Below are 27,359 nucleotides of genomic sequence, written 5' to 3' on the forward strand. Positions count from 1 at the left end.
CCCGTCAGCTGAACCGCGCAACCCCTGTGAGACCGATCCCTCGTCTGCTGCTGGACCGACCCCTCGTCCCAAGCGGGACCAACCCCTCATCCCAAGCGGGACCGACCCCTCGTCCCAAGTGGGACCGACCCCTCGTCTGCAGCCAGACCCCACCTCTACCGACTGAGCAAGCCGCCGCACACACTAATACAAAGTGAGAGTAGGGAAAACTGGGAGTATGAAGGTGGGAATATTGGAACTCTTTCCTGCATGGTTTTTCTGTAAACCTACATTGTTAAAAAAAAAAAAAAAGCTGAGCTAGGTTTGGTGAATATGTGGACACTGAAAAGGCATGTCTTAGGGACATGTGCATAGTACTGAGCAGAGTGCAGAGTACATTTCTACAGCTTTGAAGGAGTTGAAGATCTAATTCTTGGGACTGATATTCAACATGGAAACTTAGGACTGGGAAGAAAAAAGATTCAATCACTAAGATTTAATCAAGAGGTCAGTATAGGGCCAGCAGCAGACCTGACTCAATGTTAAATAATTATTGCAGACCCTTTACACATTAGGTTCTATAGCAGGGGTTCTTAACAAGGGTCCCATGAGTTTGATCTGAAATTCAAAAAACCATTCTTGTGGTGACGTGTTGGTGTGGGTGCGATATATTTATTAAATAATACACAGTATAGTGTGGACTTATAATAGTAAGGGATCCATGGTTTTTACCTGACTGGCAAAGGAATCCGTGGAATGAAAGTGTTGAAGTACCTCTGAGTTCTACAGTAAATAGAATTGGCCCTAGATTCTGGGTTAGAGCTAAGATACCTAACCTGTGAGAATGAGATGCTCTAGCTACCAGAAGTCAGACAATTCACCTTTCCTGCAGCACTTCCCTGCTTCTCCAGATAGTCATTCATGTTTAAGCAGAATGACTTGGATCTTTAATTTCAGTCTGCCAATAGAAAGAGTTTTTTGTTTGCTTTTAGCAAGTTTCCATCTTCAAGAACATTTATTTATTGCTACAGACAAACAGAACAGTATCTTTATTTTTATTTTTGTAACAGTATCTTTGAGCAGAGTTTCATACCTGGCGAGCCCCAGCACATGGCTTATAGGTATACCAAAACAGGCTTGCTCATCCATCAGTCAGGCTGGGACCTCTACCAATGAGCAGCTTCTTCTCATTTTTGAAATCTCCTAGACAGCTTTATAACTATTCTCCAAGTCGGTGATGACCAAAGTTGGTTAAGGAGCATTGTGCTAGAACATTCTGATGCTGTGGACCTGCCAGAATTCTACATTAGTGCAGCATGGTGCAAATGCCCCCTTCTGGGCAGGCTCTGGACCCTAACCACTTTATTTTTTAATGATTAAAACCACTTGACTTTGTTCTGTGTAATGAAAACAAATGGCAAAAAATAAATACAAGTTCATTCTCTGAATACTAATTTATCTTAACACATTCATTTACATCCTCATTTTTAGTATCTCCCTCTTTCACACAAACACATGTATACAGACACATTTTTTTTCAGTCTTTATAGTGGAGGGATATTAAAATGTCCTCTAGACTGCATTTGGTTTATGCTACAGCACTAATACTCTGAGTTGAAGGAAAATTATACCAACAATAACACGTTAATGTTATTTAAATGTGCTAAATTAATCACAGTTGAAGTTTGTTTGAAGCACACACAAAAATAATCAGAGAACATATCAACTCATAAGATTTTTAAAAAATAAGTTCTCTATAAGGAATTGAGAGAGGACCTAAGGGGAAAGAATGTGACAAGTAGAGTTAAGTGTTACAAAACAGCAGAAATGAGACCTGTGCTAAAGTCCTGCTTGTACCTAGGCAAATAAGCCTATTAACCCAAGGCCCAAAAAAGACTAACAGTTATCACGATGGAGCATTAGGTCTAACCACTCTTTCCGACCTCAACTCCTTGTACTAGAAAAGGTTCTCATCTCAGAAAACCATAGATGCAGACATAGGTCCTCTGCCAGGCCAAAAAGATAACCACTCCATTTCTGAAGCTTTAACTGTTTCCTATACCTGAACAGAATATCCTGCATAAATTTTAATTCCTACATCCCTAGTATCTATTTAAAGCTAGACAACTGAGCCTTCCCAAGGGAACCCATTTGCCAACAAGTTACACAGCAGAAGCTCAGCTCAAGACTAGTTGCCAATCTGTGTTCTAATTATTAGATTATAACTTCCTTCTACCATTTCAAGGAAAAGTAGCAGCTTTTGGGATGTCTTTAGGACACAATAGCCTGGTTTGTTGTGAGGCACACCAGATGCTTTAAATAGTGTTTATATATCCAATCATATAACTGGGCAAAAACAAGTTACCCTGTCAAGCAACAGAGAACAGGCTGAGGAATAGCATGAGTGGATAGGAGGATGCTAGAATTCTTCAAGTCATTCCTTGGCATAGTCATGAAAGGAAGTTTGGGGGTGTGGTACCCCAAGTGTAGCTATCTCTAAGTTTAGCCTCTCTTGAATCCCTCCCCAGTGAAATCATCTTGGCAACTTCAGCTCTCCAATTTGAAAATTCATCCCATGATTTTAGTTCTTCCTCAGCCAACTAGGACTCCAATTTCTATAGTTCCATCCTTCTTTCAAGGATGTTTTGAGATAATTTCATTTATTAATAGGATGATCTAAGTGGATGAGCAGATAAGGGGCCATCCACATTCTCCAGTCTCCAAACCATACCAACAGCCTCCAAAAGCTTCAACACCAACAGGGATTTATAGTTGCAGGTAAAAGAAGCAAAAGCAAAAGTTAGAAGCTTGGAAAAATAAGATTGTTATATCAGTCTGACACGTTATCAATGAAATAGATGATCTTAATATTGCACATCTGCAAAACATTGTTACTAAATGTTATTTAAGTTACATTTCAAATTTGTTTCTGTCAAAAGATCCATGCATGGTAAATTTAAGGATCTGGAATTCATTCCTCTTGCAGAAAGATAACTATAGCTTTACAGGATACTGTTGTAACTGGCTATAGATGAAGGATTGAAGAAGAGTTTTGAAGATACAGCATTATTTGTTTAATTTTGGATAAGAATATCCTGAGCCTGTTTAGATAGGACTGGATGATGACTTTAAAAAGCTAACAACTTACCTCTTTGAACCTGACTTTTACACTGTGAAAATGATTAAAACTAAACAGAAAGTAGTTTATCCCCTATGAGTAGCCTTGCTGCCAATTCAATTTAGAGTCAATAAATTAAACCAGCTTATCTGTCACATTAGAAACCTAAATACTTAAGGAATGATACATACAATATTTATTCTATAAGAGAATTTACTATAGGAAATTTCTATTCAATCTTTTTGTTTTCTTTTATAAAATATGGAATGCTTCATGAATATGCATGCCATCCTTACTCAGGAGCTGTGTTAATCTTCTTTGTATCGTTCCAATTTTAGTATATGTGCTACCAAAGCAAGCTCCTTAGTTTCTAATAATGCTCATAAATGCCATTCTGCAACTGTAATTCTCTGTACTTCAGTAAGCAGTATAGAGTTTTTGTATTTTCCCCTTTTGTTTACTATGTTTCCTGAAATACAGTTTTATATCCATGAAATCTAGTAGAGTTGGGTTCTTTCTTCACTTGTGTTTTACAAAGTGTTAGTCCATGGCAGATGCCACATTATCTGAAAAACACCAAACTAGACAAGGCCACAGGTGATACTTTTTAAAATTCATCTTTACTATCAGTTGCCCAGGAAACAAAAAGTCAACATCATATAAAGGCAGCATGTTGAGAGGAAAGCACATGAGTTTCAAGGTCCAATGAACTTAGTATGTAGCAATGTAAATTGAATCCCAGCTCCCTTATCTATATTATAACACTTCTTAGAGGCTAATAATATTTATAATTCCTAGTCAAAAGTAGTACTCAAGATATTTAGCCAACCAAATCAATGATGTATACAAGTGATGTAATACAAATCACTTCAATAACTCAAAATCATTAAGTTTTGAATAGCTTTTACTAGGTTAAGTGATAGTGATACCCCTGCCTAAGCCATGATTTAACAAAGGAAATTAATTTCCAGTGACCCCCCATTGGCTTAATGGTCAACAGGGCTCTGAAGATTTTTGTAGCCAGAAGTGGCTGGGCATCCTGTACGCAAGACATGACAAGGCACATGCCTGCATGTAAGCAGTGGCCACGAGGTCTAGATTCAATGTCTGTACCTCAACCTACCTGAAAATTTCCCCACTACTGGGAAGTTCCTGAGAATTAGGCAGGTACTGCACATTCCCACACAGCCACCACATCCACCTCATCCAGTGGCCCATGAACCATCAACCTCTGCTGACACAGTACCTCGGCTCCCATTACCCAATTTTGTGACTATTGATGGTCAGCATCATGAGGTAGCTTGCAGTCTGTTCTGGGTTGAATTGGGTCCTCCCAACACATGTTCCAGTCCTAACTCCATTCCTATGAATGTGACCTTATTTAGAAATAGGGTCTTAATTTTAGATAAGGTCAAACTGGATTGTAGTGTGCCTAATCCACTATGCCCAATATCCTTGTAAGAAGGGGAGATCTGGACACACTGAAGAGAATGCCACATAATTATTGAGGCAGAGATTGAAGCCCAAGGATTGCTGGAAAACCACCAGAAACTAGGAAAACAGAATTAATGATTGGTTATCCTACACCATTCTGCAAGTAACTTTTACCGGTGGTGAAGTACTTCCAAATTTTAATACAGGGAAAGTGGAACATACTGATACTTTAATGTGTTTCTAGTATATACCTGATCAAATAGTTCCCTCTCCCCTACATAAAAGCTTCTTATTACATATGTGGAGTGGAATACCTCTAAAATAGACAGAGGTTACCAAATATTTTCTTCCATTGTTTAGGCTCTCTTTTCACTTTCTTGACAAACTCCTTCGAGGTGCAAAATTTAGAAAATTGTATAGTCTAAAGTATAAACCACAATGTAAATCCAAATGTTACCTTGTTTGAAAGCTATTGTCTCAATATCTGTACATCAGTTTCAGTAAATAAAAGTATGAATAAGTAAAAAGATTATTGCTGTGGAAGAGAAAAGGATTTTATGTTGGATATGTGGGAGTACTGTATATTGTATATATGAATTACTGTGGTCTAAAACATTTGAGAAGATAAGCTTAATAATTAGGAAAAAAAAAAGAAAAAGATAGGACATAGACACTGAGGAAAAGACGGAAGTAGTTGCCTTGCCAATTTTCATACAGGGCAACACTTACTGCAGTGTTAGAAGGCAAAACATCAAAAACAAAGCTTTTGCATTTTTTAATTTTTTGATACCCCAATTTATTTTTACCTTAATTTTTCTAAATTAATATGTATTCTATATCTAACCTTTAAACTCATCACTATATTCCATTTTACTATTAATGAAACCTGGCAATATATCGGGCTTCACTTTTCAGGAAGTTTTGGATCACAGAGAGGTTCAACAATGGCAGGAGATGAATACTGGTGTGGAATGTTATTGACAGGGGACACATGGTTGGCAGGGGGTTCTACAGAGCATATATCCAGGGTACATAAAAATGTTTGGATATTTTCATAGTGGTTACAATTAAAAACAACAACTGAGGGAGTGCTGAGTTCCTAGCCAGGAGAGCTCTATCACAGTCCCTAAAGGAACAGCAACAATGCCCCAAGTGTAACGGCAAAGACCAAAAAAGAATGAAGGTCCAACAATGAGCCCTTGGTACTCATGACTATGCTTGTGAGCCTGTGCACCTGAAATAAGAACAAGGCCTAGAGCTGCAGGGTGCCTAAGAGTTCCCTCCTGAGAGGCTCCGTGTTGCTCAAATGTGGCCAGTCTCGAAGCCAAACTCAGCATGTAAATGTGTTGCCTTCCCCCCACCGTGGGACATGACTCCTGGGGATGAGCCTCCCTAGCACCAAGGGATTACTATCAAGTACCAGCTGATGATGTAACTAGAAAATGACCTTGAATAAAAGGGTTAACTCGGACCAGCAGAATATCTCAATCTACATATAATACCAGGAGTTAAAAATGCTTTTTGACCTGAATCAAGGAGGAAATGGAAAGGACAAATGAGTTTATATGGCTATGAGTCTCCAAAAAAGTTCTGGGATGTTATCAGAGGGGTTGCCCTTATGCACACCTCAGCACAGTCCCAGAGACAGATAAAGTGGCTACAACCCTGGGTGTTGGTTCTTCTGAGGGCTACAGAGACCCACAGGTTCTATGGTCATGGCAGATGGGGTTCAGTGCCATGTCAGTTGGCCCTACTTTGGAATTTGTGTTTCTGTGTGATGGAGCTGGACTCAGATGTGATCTTTGTTCACAAGCCTCTCCAGTTACTTTTACTGGAACTGTAGTTGGTGTTGGGGTTTAATATATACCCAGGGGACCTGAATCTCTGGACTGGCCATGTGATAGCCAGGCCCTGAGCCTCAACAGACTTCAGCTCCTACACTCTGGTTTATTGGACTTACCCCACTCAGCTAACATGGAGTTGAAGAAAGTCAACCACCACACCATGGAGCCAAGAGTGGCTACAACTGAAAGCAGGAGGATTGTATCCAGCATCCATGTGGAATCTAAGCCCCCTCTTGTTACAGATGTGGAGTAGACACAACCATTCCAAGGTCCACAGGATGAGGAATAGAGTATGGATTAGAGTGGATTTACTGATAATCTATTCATGAACTATTGTGATTAGTAATTGAAGAAAATGTGGCATTGGTGTGGAGAAAGTGGCCATGGTGGCTGCTGGGGGTAGGGAATGGGAGGAAGAGATGAGATGTGGAAGCATTTTGGGGACTTGGAGCTGTCCTAGGTGATGCTGTGGGGATAGTTACCAAACATTGTATGTCCTCCCATGGCCCACTGGGAGGAACATGGTAGAGTGTGGACGATGATGTAGACCATTGACCATGAGGTGCAGTGGTGCTCTGAGATGTATTCACCAAATGCAATGAATGTCTCATGATGATGGAGGATATGTTATGGGGGGAGGAGTGGGGTGAGGGGGTGGGGGATATATGGGGACCTCATGTTTTTTGAAATTAATATTAAAAAAATAAAGACTAAAAAATAATAATAACTTGTTAAAAATAAAACTTACCAAATACGAGAAGCTCCCACCCCAAGAGCTTATCCCATTGTTTTTTCATTTGGTTTCTAGAAGACAAAGCTCAGATACTAGCTAGTACAGTTCAAAACCAGACACATGACAATCCTCCCCATAGAGAAGACAGCCAACCTTCCACAGTCAGTCATCATTCTTCAAGGCCAAAAGATATGATCCTCATGCAGGCCTGAAACCATGTTCTTATAGTCTCCCGCTCCCTTGCCTAAGGAGATGGCATCCATGAGCATGGTAGCCAGCTTGTGTTGCTAATTTTGACCAACATTCCTGGCTTATGGCATCACCCCATCCCTATTTTGCTGTCCCATTATTAAAAGTTGTTATTTTTTGAGTTCCTACTGTGAACAGAGTTCTCTACATCATTTTTTCTCACTTAATCCCCTCTTTAGCCCTTTGAGATAGGTATTGATTATTCTTATTTTATGAGTGAGAAAACTGGGTTTCAGAGGGTTTAAGTTGTCTGGATACAGTGTAGACAATGTTTAGAGTGGACCCTGAAGGTGAAACAGCTGGGGAGGTAGAGCAAAAGTATAGATGGGATATAAGGGCTTAAGCTGGAAAAGTGGCAGAGTGGATGATAAGATGGAAAAGTCTCAAAAGAAAGTCTGCTTGGGTAAGCTTTTAACATAGCACTTGCAGTTACTTTCTCATTTTAAATAGGGGAAACAGAAATATAGGTATGGCAAGAAATTGGAAAGATCCAGGCAAGGATCAAAAAGGAAATCATATTTCTTAGTTACACAGAGAAAAAAGCAGGGTTAGCGAGTCAGACACTGATTGAAGGACCCAATGTTAAAAGAGACAGAACATGGGAGAGGATGTAACTCAAGTCATTGAGTACCCACCTCCCACATGGAAGTCCGAGTTTGGTTCCCGGTGCCTCCTGAAAATAAAAACAACAAACAATAAGCAAAACAAAACAAAACAAAAAACAACTCAGGGAAGCTGATGTGGTTCAGTGGTTGAGCACCATCTTCCCACATATGAGGTCCCAGGGTTCAATACCTGGCCCAGACCTCAAAAAAAGATAGATAGAGCAGAATTCAAATCCTAACCTGTCTGACTCCAACTGTTGGGTTTCTTCTGTAGAGCTGCCTCCTTCCATCATATCTCTGACAGGGAAGCAGATAGTTGAAATTATGTGAGAACCGAACATATTAATAGAACTAACCCTGAATATAGACGCTACACCTATAATTCTTATAGTTTATGGGTATAAGATAATACAAAGACTAGAATATGGAGTACACATGCCAAGGGCTTTGCATGCATTATCTTGTCTAATCAAAATTACTCAGGAAAGCTTCCATCTATTTTGTAGATGAGGAAAAAGATTAAAAATAGGGAAAAACTTGCCCGAAGTTGCATGGATAGTAACTTTGAATTCAGAACTCAAACTTAGGCAATCTGTACTTCTATATAATCTTAATTGCTATATGGGAATACATTACTTGTTTTAAACACTTAAAAGGGGCATTTATTGAATGCACAACTCCGTAATTACACTGAGATCCACAGATTGTACACTTTGGATGAGTTGTGTAGTATGTGAATAAAACTGCTTTAATAAGCAAAAATAAATTTACAAAGAAATATTTATTCCTGTTAAAATGAAGACCTACAAATCTAGGTGATCTGTTAGGTTGCTTCCAGCTCCAAAATCCTGTAGATCTGTTGTTGTCACAAATATCCCTTTATTGTATTATCCACACGTTTTCTCTTTGAAGAGACTACCTGGTATAGCTTTGGAACCCACATCACTTCCTCAGGACCCCATAGGAATCCACATCACTTCCTCAGGACCCCATATTTAGAAAAGTCTCCACAGTGATCTCATCAGCAGCTACTCTCTGCACTTGACCGTCTCTGCAGGTCTGCTTCAGATCTTGAAGCTTAAAAAAGATCAAGATTTCTTTGAATAAACAAAAAGCAGCAGCAGCAACATTATTCTCTGTGGTTAATGTTCCTAACAGTAAGGCCACTGAGCACTTAAGTTTTGGTAGCATTTATTCACACTATCACTTCCTCCAATGGGAGTGGTACTGTATTAGTCAGCCAAACGGGGTGCTGATGCAAAAGACCAGAAATTGGTTGGTTTTTAAAACGGGTATTTATTTGGTGTAGGAGCTTACAGATACCAGGCCATAAAGCATAAGTTACTTCCCCCATCAAAGTCTATTTGGAGCAAGATGGCTGCCGACATCTGTGAGGGTTCAGGCTTCCTGGGCTCCTATGTTCCTGGGCTTCTATGTTACTCTGGCTTCAAGGTTCCTTCCTTCCTGGGGCTGGCTTCTCTTTCCTCTGCGTGCTTCCCAGGGCTCCAGTTCAAGTCTTCAGCATCAAACTCCAAAATCAAAACTCCAACATTAAAAGCCCCAACTCTGTTTTTTGCCATGCCTTTTATATGTGAGTCCTCACCCACCAAGGTGTGGGATTCAATACCTTAATCATAACTCAATCATGTCCAGGTACAGATCAGATTACAAACATTATCCAATATTTCTTTTTGGAATTCATCAGTTATATCAAACTGCTACACTCCACCCTCTGAATTCCAAAAAGTCATTACAATATTTTAAAAAGCCCTAAATCAGTTACAATGCAAGTACTAAATCATATCATAATCAATTTAAAGAAATACAGTTTGTCTTGGGGCAAATTCTTGTCTGCTATAGACCTCTGAAAATTACAGAACAGTTTACGTGTTTCCAATACACAAACAGACAGACATTGGAAAAATATTTTCATTACAGTAAGGAGAAATTGGGAGGGAAACATGAGTTATGGGTCCTCTACAGTTCAGTAAACCTGCAGGACATTCTCCAATTCAATTTCAAAGTCTAAGAGTCATTCTTAAGAAAATGGTTTCTTCTCCTTGGGGTGATATGGGACCCACCCTTTCCATAGTCTTGCCCCACAGCCATTTTCTTGGTTCCCCCCTCATCAAGCATCTGAGTGTTCACCAAGCTTCAGCTCTCTCCCTCCAAGAGTGTTGGGGTGATTGCCACACCTTCTGCAATCTTTGGGTTACAGTCTTAACCCCCCTAGCACAGTGACGTGAAGACAATATTCGCCCTAACCTTTGGCATACAGGTTCAACCCTCTCAGAGCAACGAGTTGACCACCGGGCCTTCCCTAACCTTTGGGGGACAGGTCCACCCCTCTCAGAAATTCTTGGGTACTCTACCCTCTCTCTACCCTGGGGCAGCAAAACTCTCCCAGAACATTGGGTGGGAATATCCACCCTCCTCAACTGCTGGGGCAAACTTACCCTCTCTGTACACCTAGGGGGGTTCTTCTCTTGGCCCAAGGTGATGTCCTAATTCCAGATCTCATGGTTCCATGGTTTTCATCTTGGAGTTGTTTCCCCTTCAATCTCTTCTTTCCATGTCCTTTTTATTCCAGGCTGACAGTGGTTTGTTCATACAGCTCTCTCAAAAAGTGTGTTGGTTTAGCATGCAGGAGCAGGAGTCCAAGCCATCAGACAGTAAGACTTTCCACAAGTCTTTCTGACATAACCACATCTTCAATCCTGATTTACAAGTTCCAAGTTTAGTTAAGTCCTCCAATGGGGCACTTTCATCTGGGAGCTTGATCTCCAGAGGCTTAGAATTTCCAGAATCAGTTTCTGTTTTCTTTGTGCCTGACAGTTCCATCCTCAGCATATCTCTCTCTTCTATTATTTTGCTATAAGCTGCAAGCAGAAGCCAAGCCGCATTCTCCTGATTTACTTTGGAAGTTTCTTCAGCTGAATGTCCAGGCTCACCATTTTCAGTTTCTGCCTTCTATTAAACACCCAGGAGTTAATCTTGCTAAATTCTCTGCAACTTTAAAACACAGATCACCTTTCCTCCAGTTTCCAATAACTGTTTCATCATTTACTTCTAAGACATCATAAAAAGTCTCTTTAGCATCCATATTGCTATCAACACTCTCTTCAAAGCAATCTAGGCCTTTTCCTTCAAGCATCTTACAATTCCTCCAAAAAATACCCCTTACCCATTTATAAAACCATTCCAGCATTTTGGTAATTGCAAAAGCACTTCCCCACTCCTCGGTACCAAATTCTGTATTAGTCAGCCAAAGGGGGTGCTGATGTAAAACACCAGAATTGGTTGGTTTTTAAAAAGGGTATTTAATTGGGGTAGGAGCTTACAGATACCAGGCCGTAAAGCATAAGTTACTTCCCTCACCAAAGTCTACTTGGAGCAAGATGGTTGCTGATGTCTGTGAGGGTTCAGGCTTCCTGGGTTCCTATGTTCCTGAGGCTTGCTTTACTCTGGTTTCAAGGTCCCTTCCCTCCTGGGGCTGGCCTCTCTTTCCTCTGCATGCTTCCCAGGGCTCCAGTTCAAGTCTTCAGCATCAAACTCCAAAATCAAACCTCCAACATTAAAAGCCCCAGCTCTGTTCTTTGCCATGCCTTTTATATGTGAGTCCCTACCTACCAAGGACTGGGACTCAGCGCCCTAATCATAACTCAGTCATGTCCAGGTACAGATCAGTTTACAAACATAATCTAATATTTCTTTTTGGAATTCATCAATTATATCAAACTGCTACAGGTACCCAGTCCTTATCTGGAATGTTCTTGATGAACACTGTGGTCTAAAATGCTGGTTTGAAATATTTTAGACTTTTCCTTGAAACACTTTATCCATGAATATCAAAGCTTCTGTCAGCATTGTCATTACATGTCATACAATCTCTGTGAGTTTTGAGAAGGTATTATTGTTTTGATTCTATAATCAAAATGTCACACAGAAAAGTGACTTATATAAGTCATGAATCAGCAGAAAAACTGGGACCAATGTCCAATGTTCCTGACTCCAAATGAAATTAGTTCATCTCCTGAAAATATTCTATTTTACCTTCTCCCTACATCCAAAGCCACCATTACCTGATGCATAAAACACCAGGCCTTTACAAGTTCAGGCAATAGACCAGCACCAACTTTCCTCTACAAATCTACAGTGCAGTGGACAAAAGCATTTGCTTTGGAGTCAAAAAGAACAAAGTTTGAGTCCCAGCTCTATCACTTACTAGCTATCTTTGGGAAAATTCACAAATCTGAGTCTTACTTTTCTGTCAGATGGAGACCAATATCTGGTCTCCTTTCTGTCTTCCACCAGAAACCTAATTTGGATCAGAGCATCAGTGTACCCAGATAAAAATATTTGCTTCCACAGATTCCCTCACAGCTAGGGTGCCCATCCCCCACATAACAAATCCTGGAGTATGAGTCCAAAGATGCGGGTTTTTGTCCAAAGCTGAGGGTTTCTGGAGAGTATGGCTTCCCTTAATAGATGCTCACCTCACCTCCTCTTCTTCTTTCTAAGAATATGACATATGGCTGAAGGAGGAGCTGCCATTTTGCAGCCACAAGGCAATGAGCATGAAGACAAAGCCTCATATTAAGATTGGCTAAGAAAGAAAGTGTCCGACACCTTGATGACAAGATGAAATTGATACCCAAGGCTTAGACTGCCAGTCTTTCTGTGACATGAGAAAAATAATCCCATATTTGACTAGGTCTCTGTAGATGCATCTCTATTACATGCAGTGAAACAAAGACCTAACAAATTACATTTGCCTCACAGGATTATTGTGAGGATCTAAGGAGATTAGCACAGTGCCTGGCATATTTTATTTATGTATTTTTAATTGAATATTAAGAATATTTTATTTTTATATGTTCTTGCAGAAAATTATTCACATGTAAAAGTCTGACATTTATTCACACTGTATCTTACACATAAAAATTCTGTCTGTCCCAAGTTAAAGAATTTCATTTCAACTGGACTTTCACATGATTATAGACACAAAATTGGCACACTAGATTAAAAAACTAAATCAACCAGCTAGACAAAGGAGGCAGTTTTATGCCCATTGAAATCTCAATGTGCAATACCCTTCATATATGATCTTGGAAGCACCTATTATAAGCTTATTAAAATTTTAACCAGAGGATATCTGAGATCACAAATGATTGATAATAAAATAAAAACTCTTATCCTAGTGCTCCTCATTTCATTACAGAAAAATATTACAAATAAAAATTAATGTTATTCAAGGTGTTCATTTCAAAATCTCAAGTGACACACAAGCTCAAGCTGATTTTTTCCCACTCACACAGACAACACAACATACTCTATGAAAACTGAACTACAGATTAAATGTACCTTCAACTACTACCAGCAGAGTAATGACACATTTTCACTATGCTGACTGATTATAAGTAAGAGTGAATTAAAACATTTTCAGATATTGGGGACACTTATAATCTGTTCCTAGTTTGAGGCTCAGAAAAACTGCTAGAGAAATGCAGCAAAATTTGTATTTCCTCCTGATATAAGAAATTTGTCTAAAAATCTGTAATTATAAAATGGATTGGCTTTTTAATAAAGAAATGGCTGAATTTTCATGTTTATTTTTAGAGATGATTCAAATTTTAATCAGGGCCCTCTTTGCCTGGAGGGTTGGGGTGGGGATGGCTAGGTATTTATGAAGTATATTCCACCATCTTCGGCATGTTCAAAAGAGGAATACAGAGAACTTTTTACAATCAGCCAATCTGTAATCATTTCCTTTCTTTTGGTCAAGTATATTGTAAAGAAAAGAGGTTGCTCATAAGCACCAGTTTACACTTGTGTTTCCTTTTCACATGATATAGGAAGTGTACCATAAAATTAATTTATGACCAATACTTCTCACATGATAGAAGTCAATTCTCTAGCTTTACTGGAGGGGCGAGATCTTGGATCATGGTTCTGGATTCCGTTTCCTGAATAGAGAAATACAGGGATTGTACAATAGGCCAGCTCTTCCCAGACATGTTTATGCCATGCTGTGTTCTGTATGTCCTCTCTGGTCTGAAGATCCTTGTAAGCCCAAAGATGATGTGCCATATACAGCTGCCCAATCTGGGAGAATCCTCTGCTTCCTCACTGTTCTGCCTGAAGTGAATTGCAAGATCCCAGAAATTGCTTCATTCAGTCATGGTTCCTGGTCTGAGTTGGGAAGACCTGAGCTCATATTTGTTAGGGTCTGACCTTGGGACAGGCTTATTCCAGAAGCTGAACACCATGAACAGCTGATTCCTCCTAGAGAGAAGCAAGTCACTTCTTTCCTTATGGAAGTGCACAATTTCCTGATTTTCTCTGAGTTTATTCATGACCTCCATGAGGGCTGGATAGCCTCTTTCATACCTCCAGAGGTGGGCAGCTTGAGCCTGCTCACCATACCACGTGCTCCAAGTCCCCACCAAGGTATAAGGGTAATGTTTATCTTCATGAATCTTTGGCAACACCTCTTGACAACTTTGGTTTTATGTTCTTGTGAATCTGGTTTAACACTGTGAAACTGTAATTTGTACAGACTGCTCGTTTCCTTTTTGGCTAGGAGATTGGAGTGAGGATCTTTTCTTGGAAAAACTTTCTGAACTAATAAGGATTTTAATCAGCTGTCTTCTCGAGGTCTACTATTGTAAGACGTCAATTTTCAGAGCACGGGCAGCTGCAGGGAACCGCCCGCCGCAGGAGGCCACTCAGGTCTCACAGCACATGCCCAGCCATCGTGCTCCAGAGCCTTGGTTCCCACCAAGCCTGGCACATTTTAGATGCTCACTAAACACCTCCCTCTGTTCCTGTATTTTATTCTCCATTCCACCCAGGCTGATCTACTTAGCCATCTCTATAACACAACTGTTCTGGTCTAGCCCCTATCTAGATATGTTCCCCTCACCTTCCTGATTCCAAACCTTTGCCAGTTCATTCCCCTGATATTAGAACCTATACAGAATGTGTAAGGTATTCAATGAATATGTATTAATTAATGAACACTAAACTAATCAATAGTCCAAATTCCCCCTTTAGCAAACATTTCCTAATTTGCTAAAGGGGAATTTAGAGGTAACATCATGCCCTCACAGTCTGTTTTGTAGATTAACTCATCATCATTTGAAAAGCATACAAAAATCAACATGAAAACTGCAGCACAAAGCCTGATTCAATGTATACTTCCAACCCAAAATGCTTTCCTGGGCTACAGACCCTGTGAGCTGGGATTTCACCAAAATGCTTCTCAGTCATTTAAATTTATTTAAAACAAGAGTTCTTTTCTTTTGGTGGTTTTGGCCTCCACACTCCACACTCAAGTCACTTTCCTCTTTCTGTCTTCCTGGCATTTCTGTCTATGACAGGGGACTAGGTCTGAACCCCCAATAGCCAGCCTTGTATGTTGTTCATTTATAATATCTCCTTTCATTGTCATTCTCACATCAGCATCTAAGACTTGCCCTTTATTCTTTCATGGCTGAACTATTGCAATCCCCATCTGATTTGTCTCCCCACTCCAAGCCATTCTGCAATTCACATAGAAGTTTAAAGTATCTAAAATAGCATCCTCCTGTTACTGTCCTGATCAAAATTCAGTAGAAAAGCCAAAAAACCAGCTTGGCATCCAAGGCTTACCCCCAAATTATAGTTCCAATTCACCTTTTCATTTTTGCCCTTCACCATCATTCTGTAAAGTATAAAGGAAATAATTATGACCAGACTCTAGAATTCCCCCCACCAATGTATACCTCTGATTTTAAGTTTATATTCTGATGTCTGCAGCATATGACCTCCTCCTCTCCAACTATCTGGTCCATAACCAATCTTCAACATCAGTTTCTGTCTCATTTTCTCTATTCTTTTATCCATCCCTGCCACACCAGTTTCCAATGATCTCTCTTGTTCATGCACTCTTACATTATTCCATAAATGAAAGACAGATTAGATGATAGATTAGGTAGAAAGACAGATGATGGATGGATGAAAAGATGGATAGAAAGATGTGTGTTTTCTCTCCTCCACTAGAATGTAATCCCCTAAATATCAGGAGCTCTGTCTGTCATTATAACATTGTTTCCACAGCCTGTGAAGCCAAGCTAAATAAATACGTTTGGAATAATGACTTGTCTTTACTAATCATTTCTCATTTTTTTATTTTGCCTTCTTTTGTTGTATTCTCCATTTATGCTTGTAATTCTAGTTCCCCTACCTAATTTATAAGCGATATATAGCAGTTTGATATAGTTATGAATTCCAAAAATAGCTATTGGATTGTTTATAAACTAGTCTATACCTGGGCATGATTAAGTTATGATTAGGGCCTTGATTGGGCAATGTCAGTAGAGTCTTGAGTCCCCACCCCTTGATGGGTGGAGACTCACAGATAAATGGCATGGCGAAGGACAGAGTTGGAGCTCTTTGATGCTCGAGGGTTTTAATGTTAGAGTTTTGATGTTAGAGTTTGATACTGAAGTCTTAAGTTGGAGCCCAGGAAGTAAGCACATAGAGGAAAGATAAGCATGCCCCAAGAAGAGAGGAACACTGAGCTCAGAAAGAAGGAAGACCTAGGAAGAAAGAGAGGAACCCAAGAAGCCTGAACCCTGGCGGATGTCAGTAGCCATCTTGCTCCAACATGTAAAAATAGACTTTGATGAGGGAAGTAACTTACGCTTTATGGCCTGTAAGCTCCTGTCCCAAATAAATACCCTTTATAAATGGCAGCAGATTCCTGGTATTTTGCATCAGCATTCCTTTGGCTGACTAATACACAATATGAGAGTAGGAAACAAGTTTTAAATCTTTCAGTACCTTGGACATTATAAATGATTGTACACAATTGTTCAACTATAATCCTGAATCTTAAATTATCTATTAATAGAAGTTCAGAAATTGTTCTCAACCATTCTTTTCACTTCATCCCAATCTACTCTGGACCTGAAGAAATTTTAATGTTTTCAAAAAGATAAAATGAAAAACATGAGTACATATACAACAAGATCTCAACCACTAGAATATATAATTGAAAAGTTTTTAAAGTCCTGCCTATCAAAAATACATACATCAAAATTAAATGGGGGAAGTGGATGTGGCTCAACCAAATGGGCTCCTATCTACCATATGAGAGGCCCTGGGTTTGTGTCCCAGGGCCTCCTTGTAAAGGCAAGAGGCCTGCACCAGTGGAGAGTTGACGGCCCACATCTGTGGAGAGCTGACAGCCCCACACCTGTGGAGAGCTGGCGCAGCAAGATGATGCAACAAAGGGAGACAAGCAGACACAGAAGAATATGCAGCGAATGGACACAGAGAGCAGACAGCAAGCAAGTAGTGGGGGTGGGGAATAAATAAATAAAATAAAATATTTTTAAAATAAAATAAAATAAAATCCCCAGAAACTGTGGGAATGTAGGCAGGCTTACCTAGAGAAGGGAAGCCATGGGACCAAGGGGCAATTGGAGACCTGGAGAGAGAGCACCAAGCCAGCCAGGGAAGAGGCAAGCTGTGGGAGATACAGCAGGCAAGCCAACACTAGGCTGCCTCAGAGGGCGAGGGAAGACAGGGAAGTGATTTGGCTGGAAGACCAGTGCTCAGCCAGCTCCAAAACTGAGGAAAGACACTAGGTGACCAGGAGTGTGTCCAGGTACCCACCAGATGCTTGGGGTGTGTGTGCTGGGCAATCATGTATGTGGATTGGCACCCAGCCAACTCAGGGGGAGAAAGGAATAGAGGGGATGGTGAGAGGGCTGGCAGACTGGACCTCAGCCTATTTCTGGGAAAAGGAGACAGAAGCCAGCACTGAAGCTGCTCCAGGGAGAGGGATTGGGTGGCTGACCAGGTGGGCTGTCACACTCACCTGCCTCGGGAAAGAGAAGAACTGGGTTAGTGAGGGGTGAGTTGACATGTGGCCAACCATCTGGGTTAGAGCGGAGCTGGGAGAGTTAGTTGGTGAACTGACAGGGGCCCAAAAAACCCAGGGAAAGGGAAGCTGGGGTAGGTGGTCAGTGAGCTGGAAGACATCCATCCACCGAGGGAGAGGCAGCTGGCACCCAACCAGCCCAGAGGAAAAGGGAGCCAGAAAGGGATTCAGTGGGTTGTCAAGCACCCAGCTGGCTCCCTAGAGGAAGGGGAATTGGGGGACAAGCTGCCTCTGGAAGGGGAACTTGGACTGGGATTTTAAGTTTTTATTTTATTTATTTGTTTTTAATTAAAAATAATTTTTTCTATACCCAGGCACCTAACCTATGGCATTGGGCTATGGGATAATTGATTGGTGAGCACTGGCAGCCTGAGAGGGTGGCTAGTGGCCTGAGAGAGAGACCAGTTTTCTTTTATTTTTTTCTTAGTTTCTTTTTTCTCTGTATTTTCTTTTCCCTCTTTCTTTTCCATTCTTTCATTCCACTTCTCTTCTTTGGTCTTCATTTTCTTTCTTCTTTTATCTTTCCAGTCTTGTATTTTTATTTTATGTTGTTCTTTCCTGTTTCTTTTTTTTTTCCCCTCTCATTTTCTTTATTCATATTCCTTTTTAATTTTATGATTTTTCACCCTTATTACTTATTCTTTCCTGGCTCTTTTATGGTTCCTTTTCCATCCTTTTTTTTATGCTTCATTTTCTTTTCTTCTTTCTTTCATTTTTTTTTTTTTATGGTCTTAATGTTTTTTCAAGGTAACACAGACAACTACAAAGATATAGAGTACGTGGAACCAAGTATCAAAGAGGACCCTTTACTCAAAACAAGAAGAAATAAACCCTAGTATATAAAGAAAAATTAATGAACTGAATAAGCCCATCAGGATAAACAGATGCCTAGATATGTGCAAGAATTCTGTATCCAGCAAAATTGGCATTCCAAGATGAGGGAGAGTTCAAAATATTCACAGATAAACAGAAATTGAGACAGTTTTTCAACAAGAGTCCTATCCTTCAAGAAATTCTAAAAGAAGTTCTACAGATTGAAGGGAAAACACAGGAGTGAGAAGGCAGTAGGAAAGTGTAGAAAGGAAGATTATCAGTAAGAATAACTAAAAGGATAAGAAATATAAAAACAAAATATGACCTATATAAACCTAAAGATAAAATGGCTAAGTACTACCTTGGCAGTAGTAACATTGAATGCTAATAGATGAAACCTTCCAAACAAAAGACACAGATTGGCAGAATGTATAAGGCAAAACAACCCATCTGTATGCTGTCTACAAGAAACTCACATAAGACTCAGGGACACAAGGAGTTTGCAAGTGAAAAATTGGAAAATGGTTTTACACACAAACAATAACCATAAAAGAGTGAAAGTAGCTATACTAAGATTGAACAAAATAGACTTTACATGCAAAACTGTTGTAAGAGACAAAGACGGACATTTATAAATTTTAAAAGGGGTAATCTAGCAAGAAGAAAGAGTAATCATAAGTATGTATGCATCTAACCAGGGTGCCCCAAAATAAATGAAGCAAACAATGTTAAAACTAAGGGGAGAAATAGATACCTCTACAATCATACTGGGGGACTTTAATACCCCATTATCACCATTAGACAGAACATTTTGACAGAAGATTAATAAACAGAGACCTTGAGTAATAGGTTAGAGAACCTAGACTAATAGACATATACAGAACCTTATACCCAAATACAGCAGGATTAACATTCTGCTCTAGTGCATGTGGATCATTCTCCAGGATAGACCACATGTTAGGGCACAAATATGTTTCAATGAATTTGAAATTATACAAACTAATTTCTCTGACTACAATGGAATGAAGCTGGAAAGTAATAAGTGGCAGAAAATCAGAATAGGCACAAATATATTGATGATAAACAACACATCTTTAAACAATCAGTGGGTCAAGGAGGAAATCAGTAACTACCTTGAAATGAGTAAAAATGAGGACACATCATATCAAAACATATGGAATGAAGCTAAAGCAGTGCTGAGAGGGAAACTTATAGATATAAATGCTTATTTTTTAAGAAAAGAAAGAGCTAAAATCAAGACCTAACTGCATGCATGAAGGAACAAGAAACAGAACAAAAAAATGAATCCCAAAACAAGCAGAAATAAGAAAATAACAGAGATTTGGGCACAACTAAATGAAACTGTGAATTAAAAAAAAAAACACACTAGAAAATCTTAACAAAACTGAAAGCAGTCTATGAGAAGATTTTTAAAGTTGACAAATCCTTAACTAGAAGAGAGAAAGAGAGAGAAGAGGCAAATAAAATAAAAAATGAGAAAAGGAATACCACCACTGATCTCACAGAAATATAGAGCATCATAAGAAAATACTTTGAAAAATGGTATGCCAACAAGAATAACACAGAAGAAAAGGGTAAATATCTAGATGCACACAAGCAAATAAGTAAAATAGGAAACAAGAGAGGGGATATCACTGCTGATCCCCACAAAAATAAAAAGTTTCATAAGAGGATATTTTGAAAAATTGTGTGCCAACAATAATGATGGGCCACCCACACCCAAACAAAAATTGTAAACCAAAATGAAAACTATAGAATTTGGTTAGTAGCAATGCTTTCATATTTATCCATTAATTGTAACAAATATACCACAGGAATGTAAGATGCTATTGCTTCACTATTTATTCATCAATTGAAACAATGTGCCACACAATTGCAAAATGTTCTTGCTTCAATATTTGCATCATTTGTAACAATGTACCACATAATGACAAGTTGTTATTAATAGGGGAAGATATGGGAGGAGGAGGGTGGAGTTCATGGAAATCCATTATTCATTTGATGTAACATTCCTGTCATCTAAAACCACTTCAAAAATAAAGTTTTTTATATTAAAAATAAATACATAGAGGTAAGTAAAGTTTGATTGGATGGGTTACAGGTATCCCTTTGAAGTGCAAAGCATCAAATAAGGTGCCATCAAAGATCAATCTGTAAACTTCATTGGTAAGTTCCAGATAATTCATAAAGCTTGAGTCTCACCCTTGAGATCCAGGTATATCCATGTTTCTTAATCCAAATTTCCAGAATGGCAAAGGAAACCAAATAATTCAGAATCTCAAGTGGGTTTTATGCTTTAACATGTATCTGTCCAATGTTTCCCAGAACCGTAAGAAAACTGATCTATCCAAATGGCGGTAGTGATGGCTGAGTTCTAATACTGTCACATCCCATTTCTGAACATTTGGAGCCAAATGAGCATCATCGTACTTGAGATGGAAGGCTTTCATTTTAGTCAGTATGTTAACTGGTGATCCATCAGGCAAAAGCCACGGCCATCCTTTGAACTGCCACGCAGGACCTTGAACAAAAACTGCTACAACTTGGTCCCACTCACGGCGCCTAAGTTTCAGGGGCTGGTCGACGACTCTATAAGGAACTGTGAAACTAACCGCAGTGCCCCCTGGCGGCATCTGGGATTTCCTTCTCTGTATGAGAGTTTCATTTTCTCTTCGGCAACCCTGTTTCTTCTTTTCATCTAAAGGGACAAAGTTCAAATCCTGTAGAAGGTCTTTTGCATTAAGCATGGTTATTAAAGAGGTGGTCGCTGCTGGAATGATGATAATGGGTGTTTGAGATCCTTTCTTTCGATTTGGGCAAGGTCTTGCTTGGGAAGTGGGTCTTGGAAGTGGCTGTGCTGCCTGAGTGGGCATCTGAGGGGTAGATGCAACCTCCCTTAAAGATTTCAGAGTCATGCCATGGTAGGTGCCCACTGTGTCAAGTTTGAAGTCTTCCACTTCTTTTTTCCCTTTGAATTTTTCCTGGTCATATCTGTCGTAGGCAGCAGGGATAGGTTGTTTGGTAGGCAATGTGGGATCCACAGCTGCTGCACTTGGGTCCGGTTCAGGTGTACTCCCTTCTTTGGCCTTTACAGACTCGAGAATTGCAAAAACACTCTCGGCAAAAGTCTTTCCTGTGCTTTGTAAGATCGTGGTTCGAGTCCTCCCCACTCTCTCTCTGCTGACAATATGTTGGGTCACGTCTAACTCAGCATCCACAAAACTCCACTGTTTAGGAGCGGCTACCTCCTCCTCTAGATCACGCTTGACACAAGATCTTTTCATAGCCATCCGTTTGGCTTTGATGGCAGCAATTTTTTCCACTGTCATAGCCTCAGACAGAGACCTTATCTGTTGAGTTTGTATAATCTTTTCTTTGCGATCCTCCAAACGAGCAGCCAATCTCTCTTTATCAAGGTGCACACACACTTCCTCCTCCATTCGTGGTTTCTTTGCTTCTACCAGAACTCCATCTACGGCTCTTTTCACTTGTGTATATAGCGTTGTGTCTCTACTTGCCGAAGTTGATTCTTCATCAGTAAGATATCTAAGCAGATCTTTCCGGTCAGGTCTTCTTACCACAGGAATGTTTTCACTGGTTGCACGTCGGACATAAAGAAGATGAGAAAGGTGCACATTTTTTAGAAGAAATAAGATAGACTCCAATGAGTAGTACTGCCGGGGTTTGCCTTCCTCTCCAGTGCCCCAAACTTCATAATTGGTCTTCACACTCTTTGGCCAGGAGAACTCTCCAAAGATCACTTCATCTCCCTTCACCAGAATCTCCTTCTTCTGAATGCTGTACTGCCGCAGAATGCTGAGCACGTCTGCCATCTCCGCTGTTTTGCTTTGCCAAAGGCTGACTCTGCAAAAAATAGCAAAACTGGGTTACCTTTCATAAATGGGGATTTACGCGGGGGTGAAAGCTACCTGTTCCAAGGCTGCAAAAATGCCGAAATCAAGTACCTAATGTGAACTGCTAGCAGATCCTAGAGTCCTGCTCTGTGTTCAGACAGGACGGTGGGTCTGTCCCCTGGAGGTCAGCTGTGGGGTATCTGGAATTGCTTCCTAGACTTTGTCTCCTTGAGCCTCTAAGGTGCTTCTCTGTCTTTCCGCAGCTGTAGGTTAAACTACAGTCCATTTTCTCACAGGGCCGGTGCGAACTAGCAGAGCTCCACTCTGTGTCTCCCTTTATATAGGCTCCAGGAAGAGGGTGGAGACGCAAGCTGGATCATGTTTCACTGATGCAGTCCAATCAGAAGCCCTAAAGTGATCTAATCACAATTATTTAATCAGGGAAGCGGATGTGACTTAAGCAGTGGTTTTCCCGCCTTCCACACTTGGCGGGTTAGGTCCTGATGCCTCGGAAAAAAGGTAAGCAGACAGCGAGTACAGTCAATTGGGGCGGGGAGGGGCGGGGAGGGTGAGGTGGAATAAATAAACACAAAAAATTTTAAAAAACGATTTAATCAAAGGTCCTCTAAGGGAATTTAATGCAATCAACGGGCCCCACATGCAAAACAATTCCTTAGTCCAAAAACATGGTCTCTTTTTGCGGGGCGGGGAGGGCATTCACCAAATGCAAGATGTGACATTCCCCCGCCACTTCTCTACTCGGCTGGGCTTGCCCTCTGCCACGTCGAATGCCTCTTCCTTCTCCAGCTGCGTCTTCCTCTTTCTCCTCCTTCTACGAAGCGGGAGCTATCGCTGCTTACCATCGGCAGCAGAACTCAGCAGCCCTAGCCATGACCACAGCTGTGGTGGCAGCCGACCCGGGCTGAGGCCTGAGGCTAGGCGCTGCTGCAGGCTGCCTAGGGACAAGGCCTGACCCAGCGCTGGCAGCACTGTAAACCCGCCGCCACCGGAGTTGCAACCGAACTAGAAAATGCCCCTCCCAGGCTCCACTATGCGGAGCCTTCTCCTAGCACAAAAGGCAGAACGCAGGGCCACCGCCCTTGCACATGGCAAATGTAGGGGGCATATTGGGCAAACTTGCGTGCACCACGTACTACGTCTCTCACAGATGGCACTGGCCCGGCCAACAGACTTATTCAAATGTTTTTTTCTTTTTCCTTCCCTTTTTTCTGTTTTTCCATCTGAATTTTTATCTGTAGCTAATGGGTGATTGTAATTGAAGAGTGTTGTTCCAACGTCCAAGCTCTGGCTGTTGGCAGTACAATTACCTGGAGTTAGGGTGCATGAATATTGGGAAAGGGCCTAAGGATTTGGGGCCCTTCACCAACATCCTCTGATAGGGAGGGTTTCCCAAAAGCCAGGAGAAAGAAGTGCAGAGCACCCCAATCTGTCTTTCCATCCTGTTAAATCGAAACGTGGATCCACAAAACTGCAAGTGTGGTGTATTTTGAATATAAATTGAGACCAAATCATGTCGACTTAAGGTTAGACTCCCCAGAAACCAAGAGCAATTCATATGCAAGTAATTAATGAAGTATTCCCAGCAGATACCTGAGAAAGCAGGGAGACAGAAATGGGATTGGTTGAAAGTTGAGTAGAGCTGAGAGCTCAAGCAAAATCCTGTGTACCCTAGGCTCTATTATGATCCTACAGCGGAGCAATAGACAGTAAATTAGAGGAGGTGTGGCAGTTTGATATGGTTATGAATTCCAAAAGTAGATATTAGATTATGTTTGTAATCTGTTCTGTACCTGGGCATGACTGAGTTGTGATTAGAGTGTTCCCACCAAGGGGTGGAGGCTCACAGATAAAAGGCATGGCAAGGAACAGAGTAGAGAATTTTAATGTTGGAGTTTTGGTTTTGGAGTTTGGTGCTGAAAACTTAAGCTGGAGCTCTGGGAAGTCAGCACACAGAGGAAAGAGAAGCCATCCCTTGGAAGAAAGAACCTTGAACCCAGAGAAAAGCAAGCCCCAGGAATGTAGGAACCCAAGAAACCTGAAGCCTCACAGACGTCGGCAGCCATCTTGCTCCAAATAGACTTTGGTGAGGGAAGTAACTTATGCTTTATGGCCTGGTGTCTGTAAGCTCCTACCCCAAATAAATACCCTTTGTAAAAACCAACCAATTTCTGATATTTTGCATCAGCACCCCTTTGGCTGACTATTACAGGAGGATTGTCTCAACCCCAGGCATAGTGAGCTGGGCTTTCCTGCTCCTGTACCTGGCAGTCATTGATCAGTGGCTGCTTAAGGGGAGAAGTGAACCCTCTCAGGCACTTCTGGGTCTCTCTGTGTATTGGAAAAATAAACCCATGAATCAACGGGCAGTTCTCCAAAAAAATTTAAAGGCAGCAGGCTTCCATTTGTGATATCAGTCACATGTAAGCTGGGGTGAGGTGACACTGAGAAATGGCAAAAAAGGAATTTGAGGGGATATGGGCATGGCATGAGCTTAATTCATTACAGTGTTTTGCTTTGTTTGTTTGTTTTGGTCAGGGGAAGAGAAGCACAGAATAGCTGGCAAATTGGACTCTCTTTACCCTTACTTCTTCAACTAATACATTTGTTAAATACCTCTCAGGAAAGTGACCCCTTGTGGTTTGCAGGTTTGTCTTTGGGCTTAATCACAAGAATTTTTGGAGTCCCTTGCTCTCTTCTTCCAAGGCCCAATTCAGTATTTTTTTGGTGATTGTGATGAGGTAATTCCCAGGAGTTAGGAAACACATTCAGAAATAGCCTGTATTTGTAGACTTGCTTAAAAATCCAGGTTATAACATATTCATAAAGCATAAAATCCATTCAAAGTGTACAAACAATGCTATTTGGTATAATGACAGAGTTGTGCTTTCATTACTTCAATCAATATTAGGGTGTTTTTATTACTCCAAAAATAATAATGTAGTGAAACTGGACAGGTTCCAGAAGGATAAAGTATTTCCCTGTGATATGAGATTATTAGCTTTGCTGTTTAGTTTTCCAATGCTCTCAAGGACTGTTAGATTCATTTACATAGTAGCTGCACACTTTTATGAGGAAAAAACATGTTTCTCCTTGTGTGGCTGTTAGCCAGTCAAGTGCTTGGCAGTTTAGTAGCACCACTGCAGTGAAGGAGTTTACTTGTCTTTGCACTGTTAAGACAGCATCTGCTATTTGGACTACATCTGCTCACACTTGTTTGAAGAGATCACTGGCTAAGTATAAGAATGTGGCTGCAGTTCCAATGGACACTAGATTTATTGGGTTGCTCTCTTTGTTCTGGGGCTAAATTGATTGTTACTGGGAAGGGTAAGGTGGTGCTATAGTTCACTGTGAATACTGTAGGGAAAATACATCCAAGACTAAAAGTCCTTTCCAATGTGATGGGAGGGACAGATGAACAGAGTTTCCACAAAGAAAATATATTTCTAATTTTGGATTTAGGCTTGCAGTGAAATATATTTGTTACAGCTTGCTTCTAGTTTTGTATTGTTTACCTGCTAAGAGTACAATGTAAAAAGGGAAACTTCTTGCATTAGGGCAGCACTGAGCAATGGGTCTATATTTGGATGGTGGGATTGCTTTCCACTAGAAGTTTTAAAACAGAACATGGATTTAGCTTTATCATAAAACATGTTGATGATTTACATAGGAAGGGTTCAGCTTCCTACAATTTTGATCATTTGTGGTTTTAATGAGGATGTTATATGTACCTTGGGGTCTGCCTTTACAAAATCTTGTTGAATTCTGTTCTAAATTTCCTACAAAAGCATGGGTGTATGGCTGTCTCTTAAGAATTTGGGACCCCAAGTGGAGATGTAAAGTAAGAATAATTTGTTGGGATAGATATTTGCTCTCCTGTTTTTAACACTTTTTGGGGATAGCCAGGCCATCAAATTACATTGGTTTCATTGCAGTGAGCAAAGCTGGGGTCCAGGCCTTGTAAAACTGGCTAGGATGCAAATAACTATATTTATTATTACTATTATTTATAGTAAATATTTCTCCAGTTATTGGAGGTGTTATAACAGTTAGGTGTATAGCATAAAGGTGTTGCATAAGCAAGTTAAGTGAACTTTAAGTAAGCTTTCCTGACCACTGCTTTCAAAATGCGAATTAACTGAAGTGTTTTACAGTACAGCTGGCCCAGGCCTTACTTGATATTGATTGTGCAGATTTGCACAGTACCAACACTTGGTTCTATTGTAGAGGTTTTGGATGATTTGGAAAACAGGTGTGAGGGATGATCGGTTCCTTCCCTCAGGGCTAGTTATTGATAGGTCCTGTAGGAGAAAGAACAGAATTAGTATCTGGTGGAGTTTTTTCTTCCTGAATAGGAAATGCAGGTTCTTAACCAGCTCCATTTTATATTTCAGTTTATGTTCAAGTGTGGTCTCCAGCTCAGGACCTCCTTCATTTACCAGATCTGTTGCTTTAGTATGATGGACCCAATACTTGATTCCCTGTAACTTAAGAGAAGAATGAGAGGTTAATAGTACCATGTAGGGTCTTTCCTATTTTGGTTTAAGTTGTTCCTCAGGGTGTTTATAGGGAACAGGAAGGGGCTAATCATGCTGGTTTAACAGTATACAAGCAACATTTCCATTAGTAGATAACGAAGTAAAAGGTAGGGGAGTTTTATGAGGAGGCTTCTAATACCATACATTTTCTCCTTGTAAAACTTTGAGTTTTCTTCAGTGATATTAAAAGCTAGTTTAGATATAAAAAGAACGAATCCCACT

General features: G+C 40.4%; 1 non-coding gene and 2 pseudogenes across 1 annotated transcript; all 3 read right to left on the bottom strand.

Annotated features, from left to right (window-relative positions):
* Positions 1-3,352: 3,352 nt before the first annotated feature.
* On the bottom strand, positions 3,353-3,455 carry LOC111758926 (U6 spliceosomal RNA). Its single transcript, XR_002793047.1, has one exon. It is a non-coding gene; the product is annotated as a U6 spliceosomal RNA (small nuclear RNA).
* Positions 3,456-13,868: 10,413 nt separating this feature from the next.
* LOC101414622 (protein NipSnap homolog 2 pseudogene) lies at positions 13,869-14,644 on the bottom strand (annotated as a pseudogene).
* A 6,353-nt stretch (positions 14,645-20,997) lies between these two features.
* On the bottom strand, positions 20,998-22,560 carry LOC101444535 (parafibromin pseudogene; annotated as a pseudogene).
* Between the last annotated feature and the right edge of the window lie 4,799 nt (positions 22,561-27,359).

The sequence above is a fragment of the Dasypus novemcinctus genome, chromosome 1, assembly GCF_030445035.2.
Source record: "Dasypus novemcinctus isolate mDasNov1 chromosome 1, mDasNov1.1.hap2, whole genome shotgun sequence".
Taxonomy (NCBI): Eukaryota; Metazoa; Chordata; class Mammalia; order Cingulata; family Dasypodidae; genus Dasypus; species Dasypus novemcinctus.